The sequence below is a fragment of the Helianthus annuus genome, chromosome 4 (assembly GCF_002127325.2).
Source record: "Helianthus annuus cultivar XRQ/B chromosome 4, HanXRQr2.0-SUNRISE, whole genome shotgun sequence".
NCBI lineage: Eukaryota > Viridiplantae > Streptophyta > Magnoliopsida > Asterales > Asteraceae > Helianthus > Helianthus annuus.
In genome coordinates, this window is record NC_035436.2 from 12,950,587 (window position 1) to 12,957,422 (window position 6,836).

The 6,836-nt window shown below is 35.5% G+C and overlaps 1 long non-coding RNA gene across 4 annotated transcripts; it reads right to left on the reverse strand.

Annotated features, from left to right (window-relative positions):
• Positions 1 to 2,872: 2,872 nt before the first annotated feature.
• On the reverse strand, positions 2,873 to 6,631 carry LOC110886843. Of its 4 annotated transcripts, none has more exons than XR_002563043.2 (7): positions 6,284 to 6,631; positions 5,889 to 6,030; positions 5,251 to 5,340; positions 4,380 to 4,452; positions 3,997 to 4,122; positions 3,094 to 3,228; positions 2,873 to 3,012 (listed from the first exon to the last, which is right to left on the reverse strand). It is a non-coding gene; the product is annotated as an uncharacterized LOC110886843 (long non-coding RNA). The 4 variants fall into 4 exon arrangements; XR_002563044.2 differs by having other exon boundaries at positions 5,251 to 5,345; positions 5,889 to 5,967; positions 6,284 to 6,630; XR_002563042.2 differs by having other exon boundaries at positions 5,251 to 5,345; positions 6,284 to 6,630.
• Positions 6,632 to 6,836: the final 205 nt, after the last annotated feature.

The window sequence follows — 6,836 nt, forward strand, 5'->3', positions numbered from 1 at the left end:
CCAATAGGAAACTCTAATTGAGACACCCAAGTGATTCTGCACAAACCCTAAAATCTTCAGAACAATCGGAATCAGGATCAGGGCCCCTAAAACTCAAGGGGGGTAAAATCTAGCTAACAATTATCTAAATAAATCGTTGTCACAATTGAATTTCGCGAAACCACCGACTCAGCAGAGCTACTACCACACGTGGCAACCCTATGATAGATACGTGTCCCTTACGGACCGTAAGGGCTAAGGCTTACGGTCCGTAAGCAGGGCCAAATTAGTGTATAAATAGGGGTGTTTGGGACTGATTTCTGGATGTTAGAACGACGAAAAAATTCGTCTTTCACTTCGAGTTGTAGCTGTTTTACTACCAAAAACACACACGATCCCGAATCGCTGCCGTAATCAGGGTAATAACTCGATCGCTATTACGATTCAACGTCCGATCAATTGAAACTATCCAACGATTGTTTAAGTGCCGCTCAAATTGAGTTTATACTTTGTTATTCGTCGTGATTTCGACTTGAATATCTGAGTATTGTCCAAATCCGGACTATGCTCTGTTATTCGTTGTGAATCCGCTGAATATTTAAGTATTGCACTTTGTTAATCGTTGTGAGGGTTTAATCTCGTGAATTGTCGTAACTGCTGTATTAGTTACTAACCCGGTTTGTGTGCATTGTATTTAAACTAGGTCAAAAGGCTAATCAGTAGGCTTATACTTTGCTCGTTAAATCTGCAATGTGAGTCATTCTCTTTTTATCAACTGTTTTACAATACTCCAAATTATTTTCAAAAGTTATAATTACAGGGATTAAGTCTTTGTAGTCTTCATTACAGCCGGTATGTGGGGTTTTGTATACATTACTTGTTATCCGTCACCATTGGACAACGGGTTAGCCAAGGGGTGATATGACCATAGTCACAGACACTATTGGACAACGAGATAGCCAATAGAACCCCTATTGGACAACGAGATAGCCAATGGGTAGTCGAGTGACAAATACCGTGGGTATATGGTTGACATATAAACATTGTAATCGCTCTTAATACTGTAAATTATAACTAAATATTGTTTTAAACAAAATGAATGATTCACTCAGTATTTCCCCGCTGACAAAACCTTTTTCAAACATGTTTCAGGTGATCTGGTGTAATTCAAGAATAAGTGCCGTGAAACACTATCAGCTTAAAAGAGTGGCTCAATGTAAAATAAATAAAGAAACATTTTTGTAAAAATAAGGATTTCTCAGTGAAATCTTATGATTGTAAATTACCGGGGTTTTATCCCGAGTTGTGAAATAAAATAATCATGAAATCTTTCAGTTTTTAAAAAAAGATCCTGAAGAAACTTCCGCTGTTAAATAAATACCACGGGATTTCTGTCCCGCGGCTCCTGAACTGGGTCAAACCGGGTCGGGGGCCGTGACACTTCCATCTTCAAATGCTAAAACTCAGTTTCCAACTTTTGAATTTCAGCGCGAGAGCAATACTTTTGACGCATGAGCTCATTCAGCTCGTTCCATGTCATTGCATATGCAGCGGCTTCTCCAAAAGTCTGCACTTGTAAATTCCACCATGACAGGGCTCCGTCCAAGAATAGCCCAGAGATGTAGGTAACTTGCTGTCTGGAGCACATTTGCTCATGCGGAGAACTGAGTCTGTCTTCTCGGCCCAACGAACGAAAGCAACAGCGCCTCCGGTGCCATCAAAGTTGACAGGTTTGCAGTCTAGGAACTGCTTGTAAGTGCACCCATGAGGTGGATTGTTGTTGCCAGTATTGCCAGAATTACTTCCACTAGTCCCTCCTTGAGAGGCGGCATACTGCGCGATGGCAGCAGCGATGACCTGCTGAAACTCTGCCTCATTGGTAGGCATTTGCGTTTGACGTCTCGGCGACATCTTTTAAACGATGGTTCACGTCGGTCAGGCCATAGTAAAGCGTACGTATATAATGATAGTAATAGTACATAACATCTCATGTTATAAATAGACCAATCACATAACATCCCATGTTATAAATATATTAATCACACAACATCCCATGTTAATCACACAACATCCCATGTTATAAAACATAAATAATCAATCAAAACATCACGTATGATGAGAATACTGCGATTGCATTGCCATAAATCGAGACCACATGGTAAAGTGTACAAGTACATAAGCACTACAAGAAAACTGGGTTTTTAGTACGCGCAAAAGCGTCCTAAAATGCTATTTTATAGGACCTTTCATTTAATAGGACCAACGGTAAAAGCGTTTCATGTAAAGGGGTCGTAATAAGTACCGGAACTAAAAAAGCGTCCTAACATCTCAAATAAAATTATGAAACCAATTTTATGGTCGCGTAATGTCTTTGAACAATCGAAATAGTGTCCTAATAAAAACATATTAGGACACTTTTACGATGTTCTAACACGTGCTTACATACTTTTAATCTTTTGATACACTTACAAGCGTCCTTAGAAATTAATTGATAGGACCCTTATGGTGTAACATTATAACTAATTTAGTACCAGGAAAAGGGTCCTAATATACCAAATAAGATTATGAAACCAACTTTATGGTCGCATAATATGTCTATAAACAACTTAAATAACGTCCTAAAAAGAACATATTTACAATGTTTTAATATTTGATTACCTACTTTTAATCTTTTGATACAGATAAAAGCGTCCTTAAAAATTAATTTATAGAACCCCTATAATGTAACGTTATAGCTAATTTAATATCAAGAAAATGATCCTAATATCCCAAATAAGATTATAAAACCAATTTTATAAACAGACCATCAACATATAACATTCTAATAGTTATTGTATAACATCAAGTAATGAAATAAATAAAACTTCATTATATTTCAAATAAGCATGTTCATAACAAAAACACTAACCATAAATTATTTATAACATTATCTAACATAAAGTCTTAACATTTAACAAAAAAATTAAGAGCAATTAAAGAAATAAGAAGCATAAAATCTTGAGTCATCATGCGTCCTCAATCCTCATCGACTACCTACAAATAAGCCATCTATGTATAAGTATTAAATTCCATGATATTAAAATTATTTGTATCACAAGTTTAACAAATACATACCGAGATGAATGGATAGGGTCATGCGATTGATGCACCAATACAGTCTTGAATTGTAGAAAATAAATGATCTCAGTATGAACTAAATTCTTATGTTCTTAAGGTACCAGAGCAAAAGTCACTCCACAATTCTCTCAACTTGTAAACCACAAACAATATAAAAAAATAATTCAAAACAATAATCAATAAATGAAATAACTAGGGCTTGTAAGTGAGAAGATGCCTATGCAGTTAATCTCGGCGATATCTCGATTATCGGCCCCTTACCAAAATATCGGTTTCCGATATAGGTCATATATCGGTCAATGATAATATCGGTGGTCACCGCCGAAATATCGCCGATATCTTGCAATCGGTTGTATCGCCGATATATCACGTTGGCCATTTTTTTACAAAAAAAAACTGCACTCCACGGCAGCAAAAAACGACCTCATGCGGGCACGCACGAGTTCAACCAAATTCCAGCTCAGAAACCCATTTTTTGCACCCCCCCCCTTGCGCGCGCGGGTAGGACTTGTGGTAAAACATGTCATAAAGCTACAATGGAGTAGTAAATGTTTTACCTTATAAACACCCACTCACTTTGTTCCCACACCAATGTGGGACAAAGTATTTACCACCTTTTGAGACTTTCATTCCCACACCTAGACTTTCTACCACCTCTTCTATATATATATAAATATATATATATACTTATGCATGTTATTAGACTTCTAGTATATATATAGGCTCTAGATATGAATATAAATATAAATATATATATATATATATATATATATATATATATATATTTATGCATGATATTAGAAATTACCGATATCTCACCGCGATAAACCATATCTCATATATCGGTCCTTGACCGATAACCGATATTTTTCCGCATTAACTGCATAGGAAGATGCAAACCTCTTTTTGTCGCTGGTATGGTACTCCTGAGGGCCATGGAAGTCTTTGTTAAAATCTGTCATCAAACTACGGCGTGCTTGTTTTTTGATGCTAAGAGGTCCGGTGGTGATACACTCGTCATTGAGGCTGATTAAAAAATGTTATTAATCAATCAAAAAATAATTAGAGAAATTAATATCAATACATATTAATAGAATAATATATGAAATTACTATTTGTCTGACTCATCTTGATATGAATTTTGTACATTTGATAAATGACTTGTTATTGACTCACTTGAACGCGGAAGTGGCACAAGTTCATGATTTTCTTTGAAAAGAAAAAGAATGTAAAACTGTTATATAAAAAAAAAATATGAGCACTGAAGCCATAAATTGATTTACCTTTAGCATTTTAACTAAGATGATGAGCTCGTACGATTTATACAACTGGTGCAGCAACCATAAGGTCCGTAGCCTGCAATCCCATCAAGAATTGGAATAATGGTTAGGCATATAAGTAATGAATCTAACTGTAATCTCATATGGTCAAAGTTCAATTTATGTTCCTTAAGCCATAAAAGCGAACATTGATTTATCTACACTCTTAAAAATGTTATTGACTCCCATAACTTTCTTCTTATCATGAATAAATGCTTTAGCGGCGACTTGTTGCCGCCAAAAGGTCGCCGCTATAGATCCGTCGCTAAAAGCCCTTGGTCGCCGCTAAAGATGACGTCGCTAATAATTGTTCACTTTTAGCGGCGACATTTTGACCTTTAGTGACGACATTTGTCGCCGCTAAAAGTCAAAAAACCAGTAAAAAAATTCTCTGTGCTGCTGTTTTCGGTTTCCAGTTTTACTACTATTTCCGGCCGGAGTAATCACAACAGGCTCATTTTATGACTGCCGATCATTGCCATTCTAACCCTTTATAACCTTTCAGAACAACCCATTCTAACCCTTTAGCTGGTTCCCATTTAACCCTTTAACAGATCCTTAGTTTCAATCCATTAACATCTAAATGTATTCAGGTTATGTTATACGTTTAAAGGGTGGGTAAAATCAAAATCGGCTCGGCTGATTTGCACCGGCAAGGAGTGAATAGGATATAAGTTCTTAGTTCAGATTATGAGCTTGTATGCAGCCATAAAAAACTTAAAACTTAGTTTTGCAAATATGACCAAACTACAAAAGAATCAACTAACCAATCAAGACTATAATTACTCATCTGGTTACAAAAACGTTAATTTAAAACTACAGGGTCTAGTGTTACCTCCACGTAGACCGCCACAAATATATAATCACCAAAAGCAGCAGCAGCATGCCATCAGCTCGTCCACTATAAACGCTGAAATTTTAAAATCTGACCTATGGCAATTCAAATTGTTTATAGTTAGAATTAGAATTAGAATTAGAATTAGAATTAGAATTAAAATTAGAATGTTGCTCAATGAAAGTTGTTTTGATGACAACAATCTTTTCATGAATATGAATATGCTAGAAACAACAAAATTTGTCATGAATGAGACCCACCAACTACCCAGGTACTATAAACTATTCAAACAAATAAAAACAAATTGGTTCTCAAGTGCACCAAAGTTACAGTCTTTCCACACTTAACTCACAAACAATAGACGACGAAAAAGATCCAATTCAAAACAAAAAATATTAAATGATAAGAGTAACAATCATAAAAAATATACGAGTTATTTTTTTTCATTAGTTTTTCTTACACGAAAGAGTAACAATCATAAAATATACGAGTAACAATCATAAAAAATACGAGTGACAATGCATTATAAACTTCCAGAAACAGAAACACTAAACAAAACTACAAGACTTCAACTTCAATTTAACACATTAACATAATATATATAAATTGAAAGACTACCAGCAACTAAAGCACCTTACCGATTGAGACAGAACCAGTGGAGCATCTAACGGTAACTGATCTAACTTGTAGCGACTCCGGACTTGCATGTGAAGAAGGCTGATTAATCACAGAAAGATACATTCATTGATTGCCATTCTTCTTCAATATAGAAATCAAAATCTATTATCACACACCACAAACAAGGCCTGAGTTATAGTAAATTGACGGTTAATAGCTGCAATTTGTAAACCCAAACAATTATTAAACACAAACAAAGGAACATATTATTATAAAACTTCACAATTTTCAGAATATATAAACAATCAAACATGATATCAGATCAGATGAACAAAGTAATCAACTGTAAAATAAAGAATCGATCAAACAAATACAAATCGCAATATGTAGCAGCTTTTTGATGGATGAATCATACCTGAAGTAAACAATCAAACAAATACAACTAATCAAATCAATTCACTCAACTACAATGAGATCAATTCCGTAATCCAGCCGCGATGAAATGAGATCACGGTGATGTTTTCAAAATCGATCGGTCACGGTGACGGTGTGGATGTCAGAATTTATGTTTGACGGATCGAAACAGTGTGGAGCACGAAGAATTGAACCCTAACGTAGGGGCGGTGGAGCAACGGAATTGAACCCTATGGAGAGGCGGTAGAGCGGAGCGGAGTGAAACCCTAGCGGAGCTAATCGATTGATCGTGGATACAGAAAACGCAGAAAGAATAAAAGAATATGAATTCATGAAATATTTCATTGAGGGTGGTTTTTAGGGGGAAGTATGAAAAAAAATCTTTTTTTTTAACCCAAAATAACTCAATGTAGTTTTTAAAAGGGTTAAAATGACTTATTTAATAGTTTTTGGGTCAGCATTGCCCCCTCTATTTATAAAGCTCAATACATGTCATGCTCATAATAACGTAAAAGTTACGATATTAAAATTGTCCATAACCTTTTTATGCTGCT